The 27,129-nt window shown below is 45.8% G+C and overlaps 1 protein-coding gene across 7 annotated transcripts in view; it reads left to right on the top strand.

Annotated features, from left to right (window-relative positions):
* Positions 1-27,129, top strand: part of Mark2 (MAP/microtubule affinity-regulating kinase 2) — a 64,345-nt gene that overhangs the window by 17,280 nt on the left and 19,936 nt on the right. Inside the window, exons 1-2 of one of the 7 annotated variants that reach the window (XM_005384661.2) lie at positions 2,547-2,810; positions 3,892-3,951. The exons of 5 other annotated variants lie outside the window; for them this stretch is intronic. The gene's annotated coding sequence lies outside the window, so the exon portion shown is untranslated. Of the gene's footprint in view, positions 1-2,546; positions 2,811-3,891; positions 3,952-25,525; positions 25,687-27,129 lie in introns of those variants that run through there. One more of the 7 variants, XM_005384668.2, reaches the window with a different exon arrangement.

Raw genomic sequence — 27,129 nt, 5'->3', positions numbered from 1 at the left:
AACCTTTAAAAACCACTGATGAAGGCTGGGGATATAGCTCAGCAGCATAAGCACCTGCCTGGCAAGCACAAAGTCCTGAGTTTGATTCCTGGTACAAAAAAAAAAAAAAAAAACAACCCAGTGGTAAGTTTTATTTATTTATTAAGTTTTAGTCTAGTATCAAAGTACAGAATTCTTGCTGTCTGGAGTGCTGTTAAACTCCATTTTGCAACTGCGTGTCTGTGTGAGATCAGGTGGTATTTATATACTTCAACGAAAACAATATATTGAAACACATTGAATGCAGAATCAGATGATATTTGTTTTCCATCAGCCAGCCATTAACATTAGTAAGAATATAAAACAGTGCAATTCTTGTCATCCAATTTCCTCTTTCCTTCATTCCTTTGTTCCTTTGTTCCTTTGTCCCTTCCTCCCTTCCTCCCTTCCTTAGTACCAGGAATCAAACTCACACTCTTGTGCTTTACCAGGTAGGCGCTGTGCCCTGAGCTATAGCCCTGGTCTTTCTGGGGGGGTGGGGTACCGGAAATTGAACTCAGAACCTCACACTTGCCAGGCAGGTGCTGTGCCACTGAGCTATATCCCCAGCCAATCAAATTTCAGTTTGTTTGGAAAATATAATTGTTTGTGTAAACATGTAGTGGGTTTATTATTATTATTAATTATTATTTTGTTGTTGTTTGGGGGTTTTTTTTGAGTCAGGGTCTTGCTATGTAGTTCAGACTGGCCTTGAACTCACTGTGTAGCCCAGGCTGGGCTTGAACTTGAGGTAGTCCTCTTGCTTCAGCCTCCCAAGTGCTGGGATTACAGGCATGGCCCACCACACCAAGCTGCTATTATTTTAAATGAATTAATGTTTTTTAAACGATCAGTTTCACTTGGTGCAGTGGAATGCACATATAATACCAGCACTGGGGAGACAGAGTTGAGCTGGGAGAATTTCTTGAGCACAGGAGTTTGAGACCAGCCAGGACAACGTAGGTAGACTCTTGTCTCAAAAAAATCAAAAACCAGTTTCAGTTTCTATTCAAGCATAGAAAGAATTCTAAAGATCAAAAAGTGAGAAAGCCACTGTTGTAGACAAAACCTGAGTTAGTTGGGTGTTGGCTAATTGGTTATTTGTTGACTTCCTTTTTATTTTTTTTTTTTATTTTTTGCTGACTTCTTAAAGAGCCCTTGTTACAGAACAAAAAACAAAAAAATCAGTTCAATAGATAGGTTTCCTTTGGTATATATTTAGTCATAGTTTGGAAAACATACCTTTTACAGTTGGTTTTTTAGATGAATTGATGTATGTTTAAATTTTTCAGGCAGGCGGAAGTTTTCATTTCCAATGTCTAATTATTGCTTGCGGATATAATCCATGTAAACTTGGGGAAACTCAGTGCTTTTTTTTTTTTTTTTGGTCTTTGTGAGAGAGGGTTTCACTATGCAGTTCAGGCTGGCCTTAAACTCACTTTATAGCCTGGGCTGGTCTCAAACTCGCAGCAATCCTCCTGCCTTAGCCCCTTGAGTGCTGGGATTGCAGGAGTGTGCCACCACACCCAGTTAGGGAAACTCAGGGCTTGTTAAGAATGTGAAATGTTTCAAAAACCATGTGCCAGGTGTGATAGTGCCTGCCTTTAATTCTAGCATTGAAGAGGCTGAGGCAGGAAGATTGTTGCAAATTCAAGGCTATCGTGCGCTACATAGAGAGTACAAAACCAGCCCAAATTACATAGTGAACACTACCTGGGGGGAAAAAAAGCAAGGACTACTCAGGAGGCTGAGGCAGGAGGATCACAGTGAGTTTGAGGCCAGCTTGGGCTACCATAGTGAGTTTGACTGGCCTGGGCTGCATAGCAAGACCCTGTCTCAAAAAATAAAGCAAATTATAAAAATCATGGTTGTGGAAAAAATTTGGGTTGATTGTCCTTAATTTTCATGGGCTGGGTACTTGATAACGTGTAAGAAACTTCCATTCACAATTCCCTACCTGTTTAGTCACGTGCATTTGGTCAGTACAGTGGCAACTCAGTTCACAAACTTCATTGGGTCCACAGTTGTGGAAAAGATGGCTGCAGCTGTGTTCATCACTTGATGGAGAGTTCACAGACATAGATAAAATCTTGCCAAATGCTTCTCTTCACGAGCCAAATTGTTTGCAAACAAAAGTGTTTGTGAACCATGGTAACACTGTATGTTGAAAAAGATATTTTTCATAAAAATACGTAATTTTTGTTGATTTGGCGAAATTTTTAATAGTTAAATGATTTCTGAGTTTTTAATACAGTAAATGTGAATAGCTGTAAACCTACATGGACAAAACTGTCCAACATCGTTAATAGAAGAGAATATAAAGGGGAAGGTGAAAAAAATAAACAGAATATAGAGGGTTTCCAGACAGAAGTGTGAGAAGCAGTTTTGTAGGTACATAGCTGGTTGATCAGCACTGTTACTGATTGGCTAGTGACTTGCTTTGATGTCATAATGAGCCTCTGTTGTGCAATACCCAGAGTACTGACCCAGCCTCAGGGTGGCCCTTGGCTAGCTTAGTTTGCAGTCATTGTACCTGAGGAAGCTGGTTCTCAGTGACCCAGGAGACTTTGAACAAACTTGGCTTATTTCCTCCTTTTGAGAGTATACCATTGCTTTTGTTTTCAAAAATCCATTACAAAGATCATTTGACTTACTTGAGTTACAGCATTAGAGACTTTTTTGAAATTTTATTATATGTTTGCTATTGGCGAGTTCCAAATTTGAAAACTGCAAACTTGCACAGCTTCTGTCTTTGAAGAACCTTGGTACCTACAAAAAGTTAGAGGTGGTAGGTAAGCTACCAGTCCCTGGGTGGCTGCAGAGCCTATACTTTATTCTTTCTTCTTTTGTACTTTAGTCTTTTTAGATTCTGGTCTGGTCCATGTGTCCTGTCCTCCTCCTACCCCAATCCCTACCTTTCCACTCCCCCATCCTCTGTCCAGTACTCTATCCCAGCACATTCTCTGTTTTTTAATGAAACCTGACTGCCAAATCACACACTTTATTTATTTATTTATTTTTTTTGTCTTTTTGAGACAAGGTCTCAATGTGAGCTCACTTTGTAGCCCAGGCTGGTCTCAGACTGGCAATGATCCTCCTGCCTCAGCCTCCCAAGTGCCTGGATTATAAGCGTGTGCCACCACACCCGGCCAGATCACACATTTTATCTAGGTACACTTTTATTTGCCTGAAAAGAAGTGGGCATATTTGATGTGTTTGTAGCAAAGTACGTTTGCTGATGAGTCATTAAGAGGCAAGTGAAGTTGTAGTAGATACATGGTTTCTAAACTACCCTGTAATCTCAACATTATCCCTTTGTACTTTTTATTGTCCAATTTCTTTAGCACCTCTGACTTTTAAAAGCCACTACCACAAATAGTAGACCTTGAGCTTCTTCTGATAGTCACTTGTACCAGCTTTAAACAGATCTTTCAAACTCATGTCATTTATTCAGAATCATATCTCATTGGAATGATTTAAAAAAACAAAAGTGTTTAGCTGGGCTTGGAGGTTTAGACCTACTTTCCCAGTATGCTGGGAGACTGAGGCAGGGGAATCACAAGTTCAAGTCTAGCCTGGGGAATTTAGTGTCTTAATGAGACCCTGTCTCAGAAAATAAGGGCTGGGGACATAGCTCAGTGTGAAGCCTTGGGTTCAGTCCCTACTACCCCTCCTAGAAAGTTTAATAATCATGTCAGTTTATCAGTTTGAGTCTACATAATAGACTTTCAGATTGATAGCTCCATTTCTTGTCACTTGACAAATCCCATTATTCTCTACTCTTTACACAAAGCATTTTTTTTTTTCAGACTCGCATATGGCTTTCATTTCAGTTGCTGAATTAAACTTGATATGCTATGTTTTTCTCTTTAGCTACTGGTTCGTACAGAAGATAAAGACTTTTCATTTTCAAAGAAGTGTTCCCTCTTCTAGGTAAGGCAGTAACTCAGTAAATGGTGCCTCCTGGATGGCCCTGTAAGTGCTTAACTGTGTTCCAAGTCATTGGGAAACTTGGTCTGAAAGAAATGGACTTGAATAGAGAGTACCCTACTGAGGCTGAGACTGTATCTTTAGCTACAGACACAATAGGTCCTGTTTATTGAGCACTTACTTTGTCCTAGCCCCTTATTTAGCTCTTTGACACTCACTAACTCATTAGTAGGGTTTATTATCCACAGTTTACAGATGAGGAAACACAGAGAGGCCCAGAAACATTGAGTTACTGGCTTAAGGGTACAGAGGCTTTCTGTGATCTGGTCCCATGGCCTAGAGTGAGTATGGCTGTTAGAATAGCCTTTCTTGTCTGTAGAGAGCCCTTTGCTCCTGCTTCAGTTGTGTCCACACAGAAGGTGGTACAGGTTGAGCTTTCCTAATTCAAAAATCTGTAATAAACCCAAAATCTGGAACATGTTGGGCACCAACATGACTCCACAAGTGGAAAATGCATGCCTGACCCCATGGCGTGCAGGTACATTAAAAATGGTGCATAAATTATCTTCAGGATATATATATATATATATATATATATATATATATATATATATATACACACACACACATATATATATATATATATATATATATATATATATATATATATATAAGATTATATGACTCATAGGTGAGTTTCTAATTCATGTTTATACTTTGGTTTCCACCTCAGGATATTTTATTATATATTTGTAAATATTCCAAAATCTGACAAAATCCATAGCACTTCTTGGTCCCAAGCATTTTGGATAAAGAATACTCAATCTCTAGTTCCCTTAGACTAAACTCCCATCATTGTAAGGCAAAAAAATACCCCCCAGATTGGCTTTCCTTTTTTTGGTCTTTGTGAGACAGGGTCTCACTATGCAGTTCAGACTACCCTTGAGCTCACTTTGTAGCCCAGGCTGGTCTCGAACTTGCAGCAATCCTCCTGCCTCAGCCTCCTGAGTGCTGGAATTACAGGGGTGCACCACCACACCTGGTCCAGATTGGATTTAGAGTCTCTTCTGCCCTCAGTTATTTCTGTCCAATGTGACTTGTTAGAAAAGTGGCAGAGGTGATGTGGTGTGGAGGTAGCTCCCTGGACTTGGCTTACCTCAGTCATCTAAGTACTCCATATACAAGCCACAGGAAACTAAAAAAACTTAATTCTGGCTTTTGATTTGCTGCTTTGCATCTTCCCATCTTCTGAAACTTCAAGAACTCCTTCAGAAAAACCAGTTTTGAGAGCTAAAATTAGTATCAAATAAGTAAGTAACCTCTAGGCATGGTGGTACACACCTGTAATCCCAGCATTAGGGAGGCTAAGGCTGGATTGCTGTGAGTTTGAGGCCAGCTTGAACTTCATAGTGAAACCCTGTCTCAAAAAACAAACAAGTACCTTACAGAAAGAAAGTTTGAATTTCTGGATTCACCTCTCCTGTTCAGTGCACACATGAAATGTTGGGATCCTAGAACTCTTTTTTTTTTTTTTTTTGGTAAGCATACTCCCATCCCCAGAAAAGAAAAAGAAGCTTTTCTGTGTAGATCTTCACTGCATATATTTTGTCTCTTTGAAATAAACTCAAGTTCTCTCTTTACAACCCTCTGTGTGCTGTTTGCTCTTAGTCTTGACTGCTGAGAGCACTGAACATTGTACCTGGTAGTTCCAGGCCTCTCTGTGCGTTTGGGACTTGCCAGTTCAATCCTGGGAGCTGAACTCTGGCCTTCCTTTGCTGTGTCTTTAGCCCATTGCTTGTGTAATACACCATTACTTCCTGTTTGCATTTGCTTGGTCTTGCTTTTGGTTCTTGGTTCATGTCCCTCTGTTAAAGCTAACCATGTAGCTATACATGTGGACCTCCTAGACATATGCAATTGTTCCTTATTGGGAGTGGTTGCCGTGTGTCTCTCCGGAGAATTAAACTTGAGTGTACACTTTGGACTTACTTGATTTTCTAACCTTGGCAATGGTGCCTTTTCTTTGAAGATGCCAGCATGGAGTGGAGGTAAAGGGAGTGAGCTGCTGCCCTTAATTTTTTTTAGATGAATATTTCAAATTTTAATAGATATGACCAAACACCCCTCCAACTAGGTAGTAGCAATTTCTGTTCCCACAAAGTATGACAGTGTTTCCATGTTGTTAAATTTGTTTCTTTAGTCATTAATGAAATCGGGCATCTTTTTGTATCCACACTTCATTTGGATCCCTGTGCTCTTGATTCTTTTAGCCACTCTTGCCCCCTTGCTGCCCCAACAGAAATAGAAGAAGCTTGATGTATAGTTGTTGGTGTTTATGTCCAAAGCTGATTCACTTCCCAGAGACCACAGTTATGTGCCATTTCAAAGGTGCACACAAAGGACTTTGAGGAGCATAGCAGTTGGGCCACTTTTTTTTTTCCAAGACAAGGAAAAAAAAACCCTTATCTCACCATGCAGTTCAGGCTGGCCCTGAATTCACTGTGTAGCACAGGCTGGCCTCAAACTTGAGGTGATCCTCTTGCCTCAGCCTCCCAAGTGCAGGTGTGCATCACCATGCCTGGCACCATGTGGGCCTTCTTACAAGTGTTTCTTCCCCATGTCCCATCTCCAACACATTTTCCTCTCACAGCAGAGATAAAGTACAGGTATTATTCAGTGATAGTAGCCACTGCTTCTTTGAGAGCACATGGCAGTGTATTCCTTGCTAATGAAAAGGCTGTCATAATGGGTTAGGTCCATAGGGGCTCTGCCCTTCTGTACGCGTATTCCCAGGGAGAAAGTACTCTGCCTTAATTACCAGTGGCATGCTGGCAGAGAGGTGTGGTTACTAATTGATTAGGGGATAGTCTTTTGCATGGATGTGGAACTGTAGGGTGAATTTTTTTTTTTTTAGGTTAACAAATAGATTTGAGGGGCTGGGGATTTAGCTCAGCGGCACAGCACCTGCCTGGCAAGCACAAGGTTGTGAGTTCAATTCCTGATACCGGAGGAAAAAAAAAAAAGATTTGGGCCAGGCAAGGTTACTTTTTGATTTTAAAAAGTAATCTGCGTAGATTCCTTTTATTAATCTCATCATTAGTGGCCCACTTCTGTGTCCTTACTTTCCCTCTTCCCTTTCCCTCCTCCCTCCTCCCTTCCCCTCCCTCTCCCCTCCCCTTCCCTCTTTTCTTTCGTTTTTGTAATATACTAGGGATTGAACCCAGAGTCTTGCACAAGCTAGTAAGCACATGCTTTACCACTGAACTGTATTCCCAGCCCCAGTCGTCTTCTAACTTGGTAGAAAGAATTCCTGATCAGTCCGGGCTTTCCTTTTGGTACAAGTGGTGAATAATGCCTCTTTTACCCTGCATTCCCTCTGGTGTGTCCCCTTTCCATTTGGCAGCACCAGATTCCTTTATTTGGTTTGGTTTTCATTCTCTCCTTCTGTCTTGGAATGGTTGAACCCTATTCTAAAATATATTTTTAAGATAGTGTTTAAAAAGCAAACACTCTGCCTTCTTGAAACCACAGAAACTGCTTGTGAAACAGCCATAGGGCAGGCTGCCAAATCCAGACTGTTAAAACCAATCCCTTAATGACAAAATGTCAAACACTGATGTTAAACCTTCATTATGACTGTAGTATGAGGATTTTCTCAATAATAAATTTCAGATGCTGACCTCCCAGCTTCATGTTCAGCATCCTTATGTTACCTTATGATAAACCATTCCAGAGAAGAGTCTTGTGCAGCTAATTGGCTGGCTGCTGTAAGGAAAAGTTTCAAATGAACGCATTCCTCATCTACTTTAAGTTAGTTTGTTGAGGAAGTGTTTTTTTTTGTTTTTTTTTTCCCAGTACCAGGGATCGAAGTCACAACCTTGCGCTTGCCCGGCAGGCGCTGTGCTGCTGAGCTAAATCCCCAGCCTCGAGGAGGTGGTGTTTTTTGTGGTGATTTGAACTCATCCTTTCACACTTTCCTTGTTTTTAAGATCTGAGAACAGGCCACAGAATTGTCTCTTTCCCCCAAGGAAGACTTGGGCCCTGAACTCTATTCTGAGTTAAATGACTTAAAAAAAAAAAAAAAAATTTAACATGTTCTCTTCATTTATTTGATTGATGTATCCACTGCGGTACTGGGGATTGAGCCAGGTTTTTGAGCACAGTAGGCAAGTGCCTTACCACTGAGCTACATCCACACCTGACTTCTTTTTTGAGATGGCATAGACTGGAGAATGTTAGTATTTTCCAAGCATTTTGAGGAATGAATATTCATTTCTCCCTGTTACCTTCCTAAAGATCAGTAAAAGGGCAAGAAGCTTGATGGATAGGGGTACAGCTTAACTACTGCTGATAACAAAGTGAGCTCTACCACTGGTTGAATGGGAATTAAGGAAGGAAGGAGATCAGGCTTGATAACCACCCAACAGCTGGGAAGAAGGTAAACCCTGTGTAAGTATGACCCCCTAGTCACAGCCAGCATTGACATAGGACAGTGGTGGTGAACCTGTGGAACACGGGCTACAGCTGACGGTTTGTTATTGTTGAAAGCTCTAAAAAGTTCACCATCACTGAGATAGGAAGTTCTGGTATAGAATTTCAAGAATCCCTTCCAATCTTTGCCAGGATAACCTGCTTCAGTTCCTGTTGCTAGGTGCTTTTTCAGACTTCATTTCCATATTTGAGTGTCCTGAGCAAGTTTTTTTTTTTTTTTTTTTTTTTTTTGTCTTTCTGAGATAGGGTCTCACTATGCAGTTCAGGCTGGCCTTGAGCTCACTTTGTAGCCCAGGCTGGCCTCAAACTTGCAATGATCCTCCTGCCTCAGTTTCCCAAGTGCTGGGATTACAGGCCTGTGCCACCACGCCCGGCTTCCTGAGCAACTTCTTTGATATTGTGTATTTTTAGCTTTGCTTCTATCATCTTGTGGTTTGTTTTGGGTTTTTTTGGTACCAGGAATCGAGCTTAAAACCTCACGCTTGCTAGGCAGGCGCTGTGCCACTGAGTTATATTCCTGGCCCCCATATTTTTTTTTTTTTTTTTTTTTGGTCTTTTTGAGACAGGGTCTAGCTCTGCAGTTCATGCTAGCCTTGAGCTCACTTTGTAGCCCATGCTGGCCTCGAGCTCACAACGATCCTCCTGCCTCAGCCTCCTGAGTGCTGGGATTGCAAGCGTGTGCCACCACGCCTGGCTTCCATCTTTTCTTATATATTGGGCCTGGCTCTAATTTCCAGATGGTAATGAAAGACAAGGAAGGCTGAGGAATTGATTTAGTGAGTCTTCCTGAGTTTACTCCAGCGCCACATAACTCACCATGGTCCACTCAGTACAATGAGTACAATGAACAGATGACCCTGTTCACTGAAAGCCTGGTAGAACTGATGGTCCTTTTTCTGAGATCTGGGCTCTTCTAGTCTCTTAGTCCATTGCTCAATTACGGAGACTACGGACCACTAACAAATTGAGGTGATTACACTCCTTTTATTCCTAGATTTGGTTCTGTGTTAGATTGCTATTTGTGCTTCTCTTATAATAAATTGTCAGTTCCTTTGAAGGCAGGGTTGTGGGTTTTGTTTGTTTGTTCATTTGTTTTGAGATAGGGTCTTGCTATGCAGTTTAGGCTGGTCTTGAACTGTGTAGCCCAGGCTGGCCTGGAACTTGTGGCAATCCTCCTGCCTCAGCCTCCTCAGTACTAGAATTACAGGCATGTGCCACCACACCCAGCGCTGGGTTGTGTTTTGTCTCTCTCTCTATCCCTTCCTCCCTTCAGATCCTATTGGTGGACTTTAGACGCAGTCGCTCTCAAGGAATTATTTGTAAAATAAAAAAAAGAAATGGGCTATGTTAGTTTGTAAACCAGACATCTGTCTCTGTTCAGATCTTTGGCCACTTAAGTCACAAGTCTTAATCAGTAGCTTAATCTGGTACTATAGTCATCACTAGAAAAAAGAACTGGGGATTTGGCTAGGGATGTAGCTCAGCAGTAGAGCACATACCTATTATGTGTAAGCTCCTGAGTTCAATCCCTAACACCACAAAAACAAAACTACTTTTTGAGGATGAGAGAGAAGGTTTATGCTGTTGCTGGATTTAAAACTCAAAAGAGGAAACCACAGGGAGAGAATGCATCACTGAGGAATCCCTGTTAGGGACCAGTTCCAGAAAGCCAAGCCATGCTGTTTTTGCCTAGTTCTGTTCTTGCTACTTACATTCAGATTTCTGCCGACGGCGTTGCTTCTTGCTTCTGGTTAACTTGGATTACCCTTCCCTCGTTGTGATGGGTGAACAGGTACTTGGAATATTAAGAATTTTGTCCAGAGTTCGACAGATCATGTGCTCTGTGTCAGAAGGCTGCAGTTATTTATAGGGGAGAATAGCTCAGGAGCATGGCACAGGAAGAACTGATTTCACACCAACTTAGCGCCTGGTGATGGCGGGGACCCAGATTTTTCTTTGAGCATCTCAAAAGAGATCAGTTGCTTTTCTCCCATCCAAGTACTAACCAGGCCAACCCTGCTTAGCATCCAAGATCCGATGCGATTAGGACATTCATAGCAGTGTGGCTGTAGACTAGTTGTTTTTCTGAATGAACCAAGAGCAATGGAAGTCCTGGGCCAGGTTTTCTAGGACTATTGTGAGTAGGACGAGAGTGCGAAAAGTGACTTTTTTCCTTTTTTCTTGATTGACTTGTGATATGAAAGCTCCATCCAATTTGTGTATGTCGTTTTGAACTTATGAAGAAGGCACCAGCTGTGTAGGGTGGTAGAAATGAGGACCTGTTAGACTGGTCTGCTTAGGCCTCCCCCCTCCACCCCACCCCTCAGGGAGACTGAAACTGCTGCTTGCTGGGCTTTGCCAAATCATTTCTCCTCACAGATTACCTACTCAGGGCAGGCAGGCAGCTTCCCACCCAGGAGGCCCAGAGGAGCTCAGGTGCTGTGGGAATCATGCGGGTGGGGACAGGTGTTAGGCACTAGGTGTGCTGCTCACCCCACCAGGGACTATGCCTACTCTGGTGTTCAGCAGGAAGGCTGCAGAGCCCTGAGGCCTCCAGGAAAGAGACTGTGTCATGGTGCTTTTCCTTGTGCCTTGTGGCCATATTTCTGGTATTTGGAGAGGTTAGAAGGGGTGAAGAACTTGTAAATGGAAGTAAATCACTTCTAGGGAAGGAGCTGGGGGTGGTAGTGCACACTTGTAATCCCAGCACTTCGGAGGCTGAGGCAGGAGGATCACCTTGAGTTGTAGGCTAACCTGGGCTATGTAGTAAGTTCACAGTCAGCCTGAACTGCATAGTGAGACCTTGTTTCAAAAAAAAAAGTCTAGGGAAAGAGTGGATTCTTCTCTAAGGCACCTCCAAGTTCAAGGTTGTCAGGTTTCTAAGGGGTGCTGCTGTTTATTACCTTAATTTCTAGAGTTGTTACCCAGGTTACTTTACACTTTTTCAGCCCTAGGCAGAAGAGGATTTCTAGTATATGAATGAGCTGGTGTCCAAAGTGATGTTCGTATGTGCAGCCAGAATTTTAGTCAGATTGAACTGACATAAAGTAAGGTCAGGAAGTGGTCTTCAGGACCTGCAGCCCGAGTTCACTTCCTGCTGTGGTTTCAAGGACAGCAGAGCTGGAAGCCTTGTAAGCACAGATATACTGAGAACTCTCACATCCACGTAGGACAGACCCTCAGAGCTCTTCTCAGGCCCTGCATTCTACAAGTGTGGAAACACAGGTCCCAAGAGGGTGAATAACTTGCTCAAGATTACATAACTTGTTTGGGCAGATCTGAGTCTAGAATAGCTCTCCCTTGGGGCCCTTGGCATATTCACCCATTGTCCCTACTTCAGAAGGAGTTTTGCTGCTTAGAAGGCCTGTGTGGGGACTACCTCATGACAGGAGGCAAGATTGGAGGGGCAACAGGTCCCAGCTCCACACACGGGAAATCAGCTCTGAAATCCAGAGACTGCATTCATCAAGGTGCCAGAAGGCTCTAGGGGATGGATTTAAAACAGTGGGCAAGCCAGACGAGGTAGCGCCCTCTTACGATCCTACCATGTGAGAGGCTGAGGCAGGGGCTGAGGCAGGGGCTACAATAGTTCCAGACCAGCCTGAATTATATGAGGCCCTGTCTTAAAACACAAATAAATGCATGGGCACTAGGATTCTAGCCCTGGCCAAGGTTAAAGGTTGTTGGGTAAGGAGTCACTGTGGTCAGAGCAGGAATATCCTGACTTTATGGCTTCACAAAGACTTAGGGAAAGTGTTTTTGCAGTGCCTGCCAGATGCTAGGCACTGTGCCTGAGCACTGAGGACCCATAAGTAACTGACTCTTGGAGACTTCTCTGAGGCTGCTCTCAGTCTCACACAGCAGTGAATAGTACAGTCATCCGAAGGAAACCAGCCAGTGAGCGGCAGCTGATCCTAGGGTATGTGGGAGAGTGCATGGAGAGACATGCCAGGGACCCCTAAAGTGGGCTGGATGAATGGAGCCAAGAGAGTTTCCCAGAGGAAGTGGTGTCTATAGTGAGTACCAGGAAGAGGAATGGGAGTTGGATGGAAAGAAAGCGTACCGAGTGGTGGTAGACTACAGCAAAGGCCTGGAGGTCTGAGAGAACTTCGTATGTTTGAAGACAGGTGGCTGGAGGCCATCTGTAGGCAGTGAAGGGGAGCAAGCCAGTTCACAGTGAAGTTGTAGAAACAATCCGCAAACCTTGTAGGTCTAGTCTGGGCATACATGTAGATGGATGAGTGTACACACAGCTATATACACGTGTAAATTATGTGTGTGGCAAGAAAGATTTTTTAAAGGCATGCATTCTGTGTAAAACCATTGCATCGTGTTCCCAGGACTGGATACTCTGTGTAGAGGACATTTGGTGCTTCTTCTCCACACTGCCCTGGGCCATGTTGTAGAATAAGACACACGTTTTTCTTTAGGCAGGTGTGGGAAGAGAGTAGGCTAGCCAAGGTTTCATTCCTGGCAGGGTTGTGTGGTGTTAGCTTTGCAGCAGGAATGGCTGGGGATACTAGGCTGCATTAGGCCTACGGGCGAGGATTAATTTCTTCCCTTTCTTCATGGGGGAGTGATTCACAGACCACTGCTGCCACCAGAAGTTCTGCAGGCTTCTTCAGAGCAGCCTGTGAAGGCCAGTGGTAGCAGTTGGTGGAAAGAGGAAATACTGAGATGCCATCCCTCCTGCAACTTCTGACAGTTTTGTCACTAAACAGCACCTCTCTGTGGCTGCCTTGGGCTCTGTGCTGGCAAGGGAGGTGCCTTCCCCCACTGTGGGAGGCTGCGGCTTCTGCTCTACTCTTGGCCACAGACAGGATTGCACAACACACCCAGTGAGAGTCCTCCTGCTGTCCAGTCTTTGGCAGTGAGTGGCACAAGTGTTCAAAGTGGCAGACCTTAACTGCCAAGATTGTCAGAATGACTGCTCCATACTGCAGCTGCCAGGGCACAGTAGCAAAGCATGTGAAATTGACCTAAGGTTGGAGGATGACAAGGTGGGGGGGGCAGTACTTCATGGGAATCATTTCATTGACTCCATAGGCTGTCCCTCCAGGGGTGAGTGTGTTCCGTGCTAGACTGGCTTTAGTCTTGCTCTTTCTGTTTTTCCCAGAAACCATATACCTGCCTACCTCCTGTTATGTTCTAGTTGTGATAAGAGTACCATTCAAAGTTCTTGGCAGGAGACCAACCTACTTCTGCCTTGGTTGGTTCCCCGTGTCATCAGCTTGTTTGATGTGCAAGTTCCCTAGAGTTCTTTTTTTCTTCTTTTTTTTAGTACTAGATATTGAGCCCATGGCCTTTGCACTGAGCTACAGCCTCAACTGTATTTTCTTTTTTTTTTTTTTAAGACAGGGCTTTACTAGGTTGCTAACGTGCCAGGGCTGGGGTTGAACTTATGATTCTCCTGTCACAGCATCCCACAGTGCTGGTATTACAGGTGGGGCCAGCAGCCCCAGAGTTCTTACGCATCTGGTTGATTCTGTAGTGGCCAGAGATAGGAACTCCTACAGCAGGAACGCAGCTGCTTTGCTCCCTGGTTTAGGGGTGGGGAGTGAAAGTAGAGAATCATGATCTCCCTGCCTCTTCCTCTCCCCACGCCCATGTTGCAAGGCAAACTGGAGTGACCAGCTCACTCTGCTTTGAGTAAGCAGGGACACAGCCTGCCTGCTTTCTCTGCATGACAGCAGTGAGCTAGAGGAAGGTTAATGGACATGTGAGTATGTGAACTGTGGAGCATATTACCCACTCAGGCCTGCGCTCTGTGGCAGATGTGGGCTCGTTCTGGTTTAGTGGGGACCAGGGCTCCTTAGAGGAGATAGTGAGCCAGCCAGCTGAATGCCAGATCTGCCTAAGGTTACCCCCTTCACTAATATGTTGGGAAATGGAAGGCATTTCTACATATCCCTGCTCTTCAGGAGAGCTGGGTGAGTGGTGTGCGGAGTTTATTCCTGGAATCACTTGCCGTACAGTATCCCTTTTTCCTCCTAAGCCAGGTTCTGTAATTTGTAAGCTGGGTCCTTTCATTCCTAACTTAACCACATTTGGTGTTCTTAACATGGATATGTACCTTCCTTACCTCAACGGTACTATGGATGAGAGGCTAGGAAAGGCATTGCTACTTCTTTGCTGGAAAGGAGGTGTTAGAAAGGGAGCATAGGTTGCCAGCAGTTGTTCTGTTCCCCATCTGGCAGCGAGAGGAGGGGTGCCACCACCCTTAACCTTTTGCCAACCTCTTCTGCAAGCCCAAATGGGAATATCATCTTGCTATAAGCCCTGAGTGTCAAAGGCAGGGACCAGTGGTAGTGGTTGAGCTTGCTGAAATAAGGGAAGGATTAGTTGCTTAGGAGCTGTGACAAGTGGTTTTGTGGAAGAGAAGGGGAGAAAGAATCTAATTTCAGGAGAATCAGAAGCCAGTTCTATAGCATGATTATGTAGCTTCTTTTTTTTGTTTGTTTTTCTTCCAGTACCAGGAATCGAACTCACGACCTTGCGCTTGCCAGGCAGGCGCTTTGCCACTGAGCTAAATCTCCAGCCCCCATCATTATGTAGCTTCTACAACCATGACTGCTTGGAGCAAGACTCAGGTGCTTGGCACCTTTCTCTCTTATTCCTGTGTGTTGTGGCTACTGACTGCAGTCAGGCTGTCCAGGAGTAAGGAGGATGACCCTGATCTGGTCTCCACACTCCCTCTTCCGTGACTCCCTCTGGCCTGGAGTTAGACCTAAAGATGTTTGTTTTTCTTCTCAGTTCTGATATTGGTTAGGGCAAGAAATGGTCACAGGAAGTTTTGTTAGGGTAATTTACTTCTGGTTGGAAGTTTAGTTATCTGAGAAATGAACGCTTTCTTTATCCAAATGAACACTTAAAACATCCTCTGTGGAGGTATAGCTCAGTGGTAGAATTTTGTGTAGCATGGGTGAGTCCTTGGGTTCATACTCTAGCATTGTAAAAAAGAAAAAAAAGGGAAAACGGGAAATGCCTTCTCATTTTTAAACCTTATACCCATATTTTTTTCTTGGGGGAGTGGAGGGCTTTGGTTGGTTATTCAATTTGATTTCTTTAGGATCCCTATGTTGCCCAATTTTTTCCCACCCCTCCCCCAAAAAACTCCAAACATTAACCTTTCATTTAAAGAGCAGTGGAAAAATTAAGCAATGCCTCAAGGTCACTTGGTTGTAAGTGGCATTTGGCATAGGCAACTGATTTGGCGTATGGTGAGAGAGATTTCTGCTTTATATTTGAGCAAAAGATTTCTTGGCAGGAGGCCTCTATTCTGTGTTCCCAGTGCTTACCCTGTGCACACCCTTCTCCCCACTCCCTTGACAGGTTGTTTTAATCCTCTTGCCTATAAACAAGTGCAGCAGAACATGTAGCCCCAGCTTACATGACCTTGGTTATCTCTTCATGGGGTGACCAGCATTGGCATTAAGATGCCACAATCCCTTGACAAGGGAGAGAGGCCAGGAAGAGGCCTGAGTCTGCCAAGAAAAGTAATGGGCTTGTATGAAGACTGGCGGCAGGGGGAGCGGTCAGTGCCCATTGAGCAGGGTTCTCACCTATGAGGACATGATAGTTTCCTTTCTTCTTGTCTTTATTACCCCTAGTTCCTAGTTTTGTTGTCATTTATTTGTACTGTTCTCAGATCCTATCTGCAGGGGCCCAGGACATGGGCCTGCTTTAGGAAACTGCCTGAAACAGATGCCTACTAGTTCATGGGGTTCAAATCCCAGCCCTCCAAATCTCATCTTCCCAAATAGTGACCCTTTTATGTTGTGTGACGGATAGTTGGTGATGGGAGCCTGGCTGGTACAGAAAGTTTTTTGGCCCCCAAGGAAGGACACTCGAGCTGGAAGTGCGGCTGAGCTTTCACCACCCTCCAGACAGGGTTCGTTCATAGCGGAAGGGACAGCCAGCCTGAGTGTTAGTAGTAAGTATATAAGGACATATTTGCTCTGGCCATACTGCATATGTGTATGTCTGGAGTATTAGGCACATTTCCCACTGTGACTGCTGATTTGCAAAACTTCCAGGACTATATATCTAGAAAGTTCTAGTAAGATTAGTAGTACTTTATGCCTCAAGAGCTGTGGTATATTCTGGATTTTCCTAGAGTGGGATGTGTATATAGTGGTACCTCGGTTCATAAACTTAATTCTTTCCATGATTCTAATTGCAAACCGAATTGGACAAGAACTGAATCAAATTTAATGGTTGTTTTGTTTTGTTTTGTTTTGTTGGGGTTTTTTGAGACAAGGTCTCCTGCATAATTTAGTTCAAGCTGGCCTTGAACTCATTATGTAGCCCAGGTTGGCCTCCAGCTGGTGAAGTTCCTCCTGCCTCACCCTCCTGAGTGCTAGGATTACAGGCATGTGCCACCTTACTGAGCTAGTGCTTTTTATCAGAGAGCAGAACAGCCTTTTATGGAAAGGATAAAATAGTTGAGTTCTCTTGGATCCTTTTGTGGCTTTGTAAAAGACCCAAGTCCGAGCTGGGTGTGGTGATGCACACCTGTAATCCTAGCACTTGGGAGGCTGAGGCAGGAGATCACCACAAAATCAAGGCTAGCCTGGGCTACATAGTGAGTTCAAGGCTAGTCTGAACTACATAGCAAGACCCGGTCTCAAAAAAAAAACCCAGAAAACCCAAGTCCACATCTTATCCTTTGACTACTGAGCTCTTCTGGCTCCTGGACCATTTGGAGATACAGAGCACTTCTGGTGAACATTAGATAAAGATATTTGGGCCTTAGCTGGGCATCGTGAAGGCCTGTAATCTCAGCACTCGGGAGGCTGAGGCGGGAGGATCACTGCCAGTTTGAGTTCAGCCTGGGCTACATAGTGAGAACCTGTCTCAAAAAAAAAAAAAAAAAAAAAAACCTTATGGCTGGAAACCTACAGTGGGGTTTTTTTCAGAACTGTGTTTAAGCCACTGTGTCTATCACCAATTAGAGCTACCGTGTAGGATTTGTTGGGGTAGGGGTGGGAGAATCCATATTCTTCTTGTAGCTCTCTATTCCCTTCCCTCTAAGAGATCAGAGGTGAGGAGCTACAGATTTGTCTCCCTGTCTCCTTCAAAATAACTAGCATTCTCTCACCCACAGTCTGTGTGACAGTACATCTAACAAAGCCCAAAAATGGCCCCCTTCCTCCCAACACTACCTGTTAATTGGTAGTTCTCGTTCCTGAGGGCTTCCGCTAGCGCTTGAGCTAATCTGTATGGAAGAGCACTGCCTTTGTGTTCCTGTCATAGGTGTCAGAGAGAAAGCCCAGTGCCCAGGCCTGCCAGCTCCTCTGGCCAGGGCTAAGCTGGCCCTTCACTGAACCATTCTCTTCTTTTGGGTCCCAGTTCAGTCAGAGTCTCGGCTTGGGGCTCTGAAAAGGTGAATTAACAATAAAAAGTGATTTTAAGAAGACTTTGTGCAGCCAGGCATGATGGTGCACCCCTATAATCCCAGCACTTGAGAGGCTGAGGCAGGAGAATCACTGCAAGTTTGAGACCAGCATGGGCTACATAGTGAGCTCAAGGACAGCCTGAACTACACAACGATACCCTGTCTCAAAAGAGAGAGAGGAGAGAGAAAGAAAGGAAGAAAAGAAGGAGATCTGTGTAATGGTAGGTGGCTGTCATCTGGTTTGTCATACTGTTTTTAGGCTGAAGACGCAAACATTTGCTTTCAGGAGCACCTTGAGCCTAGACCCATAAGCCAACATACTGGATCTGACTGAGAAGCTTGGGCCCTCTACCATGTGTCAGGCAAGCCAGGTGCCTGCCAGAGCCATGGCTACTTAGTAACAGGATCCGGCAGTGTCTGCCTTCAGCCCCAGGTTGAGGCTGCAGGGCTGCAGCGAGCCCAGAAAGGTAGATCAGAGGCATAACCCCTGCTTCACTTGGCTGGCAGTAGGAGAGCCATTTCGAAAGACTGTCAGCCCCTGATGAAGCAGGACACTGTCACAGCCTCCTTTTTGTCTCTGCTGGAAATTTTCCTCCCTGGTCTTCTTTCATTAGCTAGCCCTTCTCTTCTGGAAGGCAGTATAAGCAGGATTAAATTCTTTCAGCTCAATGTCCTCCATTCCTCACCTCCCTCTGGTCTCTGCTACCCAGCTTAAAGCATCAGCTGTCACAAATGCTGTGAAAGCCCCCTTATTTGAGTCCTCACCCAGAGTTTAGAGGTTTGGGAGTTCCAGCGTCTGCTGCCTGTGGTTCTTGGAGAGCAGAGATTTGTTCTCAGGTCCCAAGTTGGAACTCTGAATTCATTTTCTTGTCTTGGGCTAGAGCTTAATTTTTAAGTATAGTTCATATGCTACTTCATATCCAGTGGGGGCCTTCATAGGCTAGCCTGAGCACACAGCCACCATTGATAACATGTTTTGATGGAGAAACAGTTCCTTCAGAAGGTAAGTGTTTGGCTTTTGCTGTGCTGGAGATAGAACCTATGGCCTACTTGTGCTAAGGCAAGTTCTATACCATGAGCTATGCCCCCAGCCCCTAGAATGGAACTTTGGTAACTTGGAGGTTTCTTGAGGACTACAGTGTAGCAGATTTGCTTGTGCTTACTATGGTGTTGTCTTTAATTCGTAGGCCTGTTACCATCTAGCACACAAATGAGTTATTGTAGATGCCAAAAAAAAAAAAGATGGAATTGCCTTTTTCTATCCAGGGCAGTTGCTGGAGGGCTGTGCTCTCCTGTGATGGCTCTGAAGCAGGTGTGCCTAGGTTTCCCTTTCCGGCTGAAAGCCTGGCTAGATGGGATGTTTGTGAGGCCAGGATGGTGGTGCTTCTATTACTTCTTTTTTTTTTCTTCTGCCTGTCCTCTGACCTCTGCCCATGGTGACTTCTGGTGCAGGAAACTTTGCTCTGATGTGTTTTTTTCTGACATTTCTTCCTTCTCAACTCCTTTTGAATCTGGAGGAATAGGAGGCAGTTTTTCCTCTCCCAGGGGAAGATACAGTAGAAAGAGGCACATGTCTTGTTCAGCACCTTCCAGCGGCTGCCTGAATTGGACAGGAGCCGGGAGGCCTGTTACCTTCCCTATGGCTGGCTCCACTGAGCAGAAAGGCAATGTAAGGAACCATATCAGGCAAGGCAGGAGCAAAGGGGTAAAACGGCATCCAGGTAGAAAGGCTTTTGCATAAATGCTGAGAGAGATTTTTTTTTTTTTTTTAAGATCTCGTGCTTTTTCACTTTGTGTTGGCAAAAACCCTAGGAGAAGATGGGAGATTCTGGGAGGAGATGATTATGCTGGGTGAGTCAACTGAGCTCCCCAGCTGCCGTTTTTAGTTCTTTCTCTTTGCTGTAGCAGGAGGCAGTTTGGGGAGGTGGGGGCAGGGTGGGAATGCTGCTTTGTGCAACAGGACAAGGAGGCAGGTATATTAGTATTTTGGCACTCTGGTTGACAGGAGCTTACAATCAGCACATAGATTCAAGCAGGAAATACTAAAGCAGAGTTTTTAGTGTGGTAGATGGTAAATAAATATCTCCATAGATTGACCCTCATTAAGAGTCATTGTCACTTCCCAGTCAGTAGCTTCTGGTTGGATTGCATTCTCACAATGTAGTGCAATAGAGGGATTGAAGGTAGAGAGGCAGAGAGCAGAAATATCTTGAGTGGGAGGGCCTGTTGTCATGAGAGGAGAGGTTTCCCCTTCTGAGAAAGGAAGAGGCTTTGGTTTGATTGAAGGGGAGTTGGGGAGCAGATGGGGTGGGTCCTGCCCGTCCCTGAGGATGCCTGTATTCTGAGTCTCTACAGTGCCCCTCAGTGACCACCTTCCATAGATCCTTAGGTGAAGGGATCATAGGGCCCATTATCCACTTAAGTGCTGTCTACTAAGTACAGGGATGTAGATTATATTGTTCGTGGGTTCTACAGACCATCATGAAAACACCTCAACACATTTTCTTATTCATTTGTTCATTCAGATTTATCCTTGAGTACTTCAATTAAATACTGTGTTAGGCATTTACTGAGCCATGAGTAAAGTCAGACCAAGTTTCCTCCCTTTGACAGACAGTAACAAGCCAACTTCAAGGGCAGTAAATGCTTTGAAAGAGAGAAAGTGGGGCTTATAGCAAGAAGTATTGATATTTTTTCCATTGCCCTTCTCTCCTGGGAGCCAAGGGAGGGCAACTTTTAAGGGGTCAACAAGTTGTACCTCTTCTGTTCCACAAGTACACTTTGACATGGATGCCAGGGGTAGGCGTTAAGGTGAGCAGGATACTGTCACTGATTCTCTCAGCTTGAGGGAATTAAGATGTAGGGACAGAAGAAAAAAATGGAGCTGGGCATGTTTTTGTACGCTTGTGATCTCAGCACTCTGGAGGCTGAGGCAGGACTGTTCTGAGTTTGAGGCCAGCCTAGGCTACAAAGTGAGCTCAAGGCCAGCCTGAATTGCATAGTGAGACCTTGTCTCAAAACATCCAAGAAAAAAAAAAGAAAAATGAATTATGCAGGAAGTATGCTGTGATAGTCCAGAGAAAGGACTTACTGCTTTTGGCTAAGAAGGTGTCTGAAGTTGGGATGAACAAGAGAGAGGAGGATTTGCTTACCTGGATCACTTAGAAGAAGACATTATATGCTAGATGGAGCACTTCCCTTTGTGTGTGTGTGTGTGTGTGTGTGTGTGTGTGTGTGTTTACACCCATGTGTGTGTGCACGTGCATGCACGTACATTTGAGTATCTTTCCTTATGTGGCAGCCAGAGCAGAGGAGCCAGGATCCTACCACAGATCTGACTCCACAGTGGTGCTTTCCCCACCATGCCGCATGCAGCTTCTCAGTACACAGCAGTGGAATTGTGTGTGGAAGCCCAGAGCCTTGAGAATACGCCAAAAACAAACTGCTAAGCAAAGAAAACGAGGTGAAGTGAGGTTAGGAGGAGGTCCGAGCACCTCAGCTGCACCAGTTGGTATCCTTCCACTCCCCATAATCCCTTGTGAAGTGAGCCAAACCTTTGTGCTGCAGGCTGCCTTCTGCCTACCCCCACCAACCCATCCCCCAGAGCCCTGGGCTGCTGGCATGCTGGCTCTCCTGTGCTATGGAGGAACTTGCTGGTCTCCATGGTTACAGTAACCCACTGGTACGGGAGGAGCCAAATCAAGTGCAAGGCTGGCACTGTGCGCTTCCCCCAGCCCGTGGCACCATGTGGTACTGGTATGTTGGCTGTTTCTTAGACCTTTTCTGGGAGGAAGGAGTTAAGGAACTAACAAGGAAGGGAAGGGCACTGGTGAGATCTCTCATCTTCCTTTGGGCTATGCAGAGGGCAGAAGTGTGGGCAGTTTACTCAGATGTGCCTCTTGGCAGGATGGCTTCACAATAGGAAAAAAGGTCCTTTTTGCCTAACAGCCCACCCATGGGAGGATTTGTCTTTTCCTTGTTATAGAAGGAATACCAGGGAGGTAGGAATCAGTTTAACTATACTTGTATTACAGTGAAAGTCTGAAGAGTTTATAGCTCTCTTCAGGGAGCAGAAAAACCTTTGAGATAAGAAACAAAGTGGAAAAAAAAAAAAAAGAAACAAAGTGAAAAAAGATAATAGAAAACATTATTAGAACGTTACTGAGCACCAGCTACTTTGTAAATACATAGATGTTCTTATTTAATACTGTAATCCTGTGGAATGGGTACAGCTAGTATCCTCATGTTGCAAATTCAGGTAATCTTGCTCAGGTTTATACAACAAATAAGAATCAAAGGTGGAACTCTGGCAGGGCTATTTGCCTCCAGAGTTCTGCGTGCACTCCTATAGTAGGCAGGTAGCCTATAGATACCTCTCTGCAGTTCCCCTCTTCTAAATTCTAGAAGGCAGGGGCTGGGGATTTAGCTCAGCGGCACAGCGCCTGCCTGGCAAGTGCAAGGTCGTGAGTTCTATTCCTGGTACCGGAAAAAAAAACCCCAAATAAATAAATAAATAAATTCTAGAAGGCAGGTGCCAGATCTCACTGAACTTTGCAACTAGCCCTGACTGCTGCAGAGGCAGGTACTTGGTGTGAAGACTTCTGGGAGCAGTAGTAGTTGGGGAGGGACAGCAGACTGTAGTGAGCAGATTCTCAGGGACAAAGTAGTGCTGGAAGCCTGTGGAGCCATGGGTGCTCAGTAGAATCCATGGTTCCAAGGCATGAAGTGGGTGAGGTAGAAAGTTCTGTTCTCATCTCTCGCTCCTTGTCAGTCCTAGCCTCCCCTTCCCAGGCAGGCTCTGGATTCACTGTGGGGCTTTCAGGCCTGCAGACTCTCTTCTTAGCCAGCTTGTATCAGTGGTCTTCCTGTCTTGGGGTAAGAGTGGCAGCCAAGAGGGCTAAAGGAAAGTTAAGCACCTTGTGTTGGCTTAAATTGCGGGCTCTGCTGATGCCGTTAGTCCAGGAGGAACCTACCCAGGCTAGAAAAAGGAAGCAGCCCTTGGAAGCCTTACTCATCCCCAGCTGCTGCCACAACTGGATATTAAGGGAATGTGGGTGTTTTCCAGGTGTAGCCATCGCAGTTAATTTGGGGAGCATCTTACTGCTAAATGCTGACCACAGTTTTTCAAATTCTCTCCTCCACAGAATGCTCCTCTGGTTGTCTCCTGGCAGTTGAGAGTGACAGTTGCTCAGGATCACAGGATCCAGGAAGGCTCTTGGATATAGTGAAAGAGAATGGATTAAACAACTGTAGGGCTATCATCGCAGCCTCCCGGGAGGCGGAAGCAGGAGAATCACTCATTCAGGTCCAGACTGGGCAATTGAGCAACCTAGTGAGACCCCCTATCAAAGTAAATTATAAAAAAAAATCAATAGTAAAAAAATCAGAAAAAATTTAAAAAGGGCCAGGGACGTGGCTTAGTATAAAGGCCCTGAGTTCAATCACTAGTACCCCCCCCAAAAAAATTAGGATTCACCACAGCATACACCTTTTCATCTGAATCCTACCCCACCTCTCCCTAGCCTCTCTTCGTTCAGTACTTGATACTTCCTCAGTTTACAAAACTGTCTCCCACACGTGGGACTGAGGAAACAATCCATTTGTCACATTGCAGAACTTCAGGCACTGGAAAACAAAGCTGTTCAATCCTACCTTCTCAGTCTACCAGTTAGTGGAGGGGCAGGTGATACCAAGAAAGTCTGATATCAGAATCCAGAATAAACTGATTTAGGGGCTCTTGGAGAGTGGTGGGGGAAGAGGGATTGCTGTGGGACAACTTGGGTGGGCCCCGAAAGCAGCCTCAGTGGAACGTGTCCTTTTTGTTGTCCCAAGCACCTTTTCTGAGCCTTCTGTCTGCAACCCCACCCCCACCCCACGCCCTGTACTAGGCTGTGGAGGAGGAGCCAAGGTTTGCTGCTTTTGGGGGGAAATAAGAGAAACTTAGGGAAAAGAATGACTAATGGTAGTAGGTGCTGAAGTTTGTGCAAATGTCCTGGGCTCCAGCCCACATCTTGCTCCAAGAGGCCACAGAGCCCTGGGAACATCTTGTAACTTTTGAGGGTCAGTTTCTTGATGGAAAACGGGTACACTGCCTATTCAGTAGGCCTGTGTAAGGAGGACATGAGGTGTCAGTGCTGGACATGCGGTAGGATTGGGTTGGTTCTGTTGACCAGTGCCCATGTGGATGGTAGGCATTTCTGGGCCACCTTTGAGTAGCATGATTGCCCAGGGGTGTGTGTCTAGGTGCTGGCAGGGCACAAGAGACAGCTTCCTGGGAAGGGAGTTTACAGAGTGGCTAGAGCCTTGCCTAGAGTACTAGAGAGAATAGTGTCTCGAATCCAGAGAGTGCAAGCAGGACACAGACCAGTCAGTGATCCAGTGGCCTGGAAGCTGAGTCTTCCCTTGGTGAGAGAGCTGACTTGCCCCACAGTTACCACATGCCCATGCCATGAGGGCTTTGAAGAAGAGACCCATGAGGAAGCTTGGATTCCTAGAGGAAGCATGTTTTATAGGTGAGGTGGGGGACTTGGAAGTGAATGGAAACCTAAGGATAGTCTTCCGGAAGCAGGGCTGGAAAAGACCTAGGCCATTTAGATTGTTCCCATCCTTTAGCATGATCTAGGATTAAACCTTAATTCTCTGCAGTGATAGAGGCTCTTAATCTTAACTCATAGGCTTTCACAGGGCTGTACAGGATCTCTGAGCCCTCTGAAATTATGTCCAGTGTTTGGTATCTAGCAGAATGTGTGTTTTTCTATGATTAAGCACTGCTATTTTTTTTGGTCTTTCTTTCTTTCTTTTTTTTTTTTTTTTTTGCTTTTCTTCCGGTACCAGGAATTGAACTCACGACCTTGCACTTGCCAGACAGGCACTTTGCCACTGAGCTAAATCCCCAGCCACCACCCTCCCCCAACTTTTTTTTTTTTGAGACAGGGTCTCGCTATGTGGTTCAGGCTGGCCTTGTGCTCACTTTGTAGCCCATGCTGGTCTCAAACTTGCAACGATCCTCCCGCCTCAGTCTCCCAAGTGCTGGGATTACAGGTGTGTGCTACCACACCTGGCTAAACATTGTTATTTCAGTAAAGAAGAGGTCCATTTACCACTATGGGCTTTCTGGTTCCTGCTTACACCCTCTTTGCATGGGTCCTGAGGGAGGTTTGCTGGTCCTTGCTAGGACTGCCTCCCTCTCTGCAGGTCAGCACATCTGAGTCACGTATAGTCCTCCTGGTCAGGTTTGAGGCCTTGTTAAACGATCTCCTACCCAGGTTGCACCTGCTCTGGGCGAGATAGGGCTTTATGACAGCCCTGACTGGAGTTAGGCTCTTCCTCACCCTCTCCAGCTGTTAAGCAGCAGAGCACCTAAGGGAGGGTGGAGCAGCCCACTTCCGGGGAGGGAGGAGGAGTGAAGAAGGAAGTTGATCCAAACCCTCCTCTTTCTCGGCCTCCCTTCCTGCCCCTTCTCCCACCTTGCTCCTTGTGTACTGTCCTGGAACTGCACGCCCTTCCTGAATGCCAGGCTCTGGCCCTTGAGAAGCTGCGGGCTTTGTCCCTGTTGCTTTCCTTGCCAAACCCAGTCTCTCAGCTAGTGGTGGTTTCGGTTGCGACACAGTCCAGGTTCCCAGGCAAGAACTGCTCAGCCTGGCTGCTTCACTTCTTTTCACTGAGGAGGTGGTGGAAGGTGTCGCCTGTGCTGGCTGAGTAAGGGTGGCTGGCTGAGCCGGCAGCCCCCGCCCTGGGCCTGGCTCTTCCCTTCCCGGCCTCTGTACTTTGCCCTCAACTGCCTAACAGGTTCTGCCGTGGGCTCTGCTGAATGGAAGTCGCTGGTAGTCTCTGTCCCTTTCTCCAGCCGGGTATGTGTTCCCTTGTTTTACCCCTGGGACGGAGCACTTTTCTGGTCCTCTTTTCTTTTCCCACTTGAAACACAGATTCTACCATTCTTTCAAGATTGCTAAGTGGAGCAACTCGACATTAGCGGTGGGGTGGCGAAACACAAGGAAGGGTATCCAGGTGTCAAGAAGGCATTAGCTAGGAAAGGAATACAGGAACGTACCAAGAAAGAAGCTTGTCTGAGTCTCCCAGGGCTGTCGGAGGCCATGGAGGCGGGCTGTGAGCCAAGAAGATCCTGGAGTGCTACAGTGAGGGCTAGGCTGGGGTCTGGGGCCAGCGCCTGGGGCAAGTGCCCAAGGGACGCTCTTCTTCACTCTCCCTCTGGCCAGGGAGTGCCTACTTACTGCCCCTCCCAGCCTGGCCCCTTCTGAGTCCTGAGCAAACCAGGGAACACTTGAGGCCAGCCCTGCATGCAGAGCCTCAGAGCACGGTTTCTCCAGGGAAGAACTGTAAGAGCCTCCAGCATTAGGGCAGGGGGCCCTGCCTACCTGAGTCAGCAGCAGGCGTCTTGGGGTGGAGGCTGTCTTCCGGGCAAGGCTGGCAAACACGCCTAGGCCAGGTTCTGAGATTCTAGGCGGAAGGGCCCTTGCAGTCCCAGTGGATTTACAACTCTGTTTCTCTTTTACCTTCCATGCCCTGGCTTCTCTCCTGTTGATTGCAGCCTCGGAGCTGTTTTGGCCCTACTTTAAAACAGACCTGCCTAATAACCACCTGAGTCTACCATTGGGTTCCAAATTCTGCCTTCAAGGCGACCTGTTGTTCTTTCTGAAGCCTGCTTGAGAGCCATGGGGCTTCTTTCAACAGACCCTCTTAGGCCTTGGGGGCCTGCCTAGGGTATAATTCCCAGATTTGGGAATCTGAGATTACACATCCCACTGAGCAGGGAGGTTGGAGGTGGAGAGGCAAGTAGGGCTTTACTCGGATCCTGTTTCTTTGGCCCGGAAGGGCAGGTAAGCCTTGGCCTGCCACCCTGTTGGTGAGATAAGGGGCTGGAATGAATAGGCCTGGTGGGAACTATAGAAGGGAAATTCTTTGCATGATAGCAGCTCTTCAGCAGGGGAGGAAGTTGCCTTCTCTGGGCCTTGCCCCTAGAAGCATTATCTGTGAGACTCATTTTTCTAGTCTCTAGTTCTCTGCTTCCTCCCCACGGGCTCTCTTCATCTTGGCCATATCCCTGCTGTGGGAAACATCTTGCAACCTCGAAGAGGCATAATGAGGGTAAGAGAAGGACTGAGCATTTCAAGTCCCAAGAGATTGGGTGGTTCCTCTGGGGATGGCGGCATATGGCCATAATCTCAGTAATTAGGAGACTGAGGCAGGAGGATCACCATGAGTTTGAGGCCAGCCTGGACTACATAGCAGGACCCTATCTGAAAGGAAGGAAGGAAGGAAGGAAGGAAGGAAGG

Source organism: Chinchilla lanigera, unplaced genomic scaffold (genome assembly GCF_000276665.1).
Source record: "Chinchilla lanigera isolate Chin_1 unplaced genomic scaffold, ChiLan1.0 scaffold00021, whole genome shotgun sequence".
NCBI lineage: Eukaryota > Metazoa > Chordata > Mammalia > Rodentia > Chinchillidae > Chinchilla > Chinchilla lanigera.
This window is presented reverse-complemented; position numbering and strand designations above follow the sequence as displayed.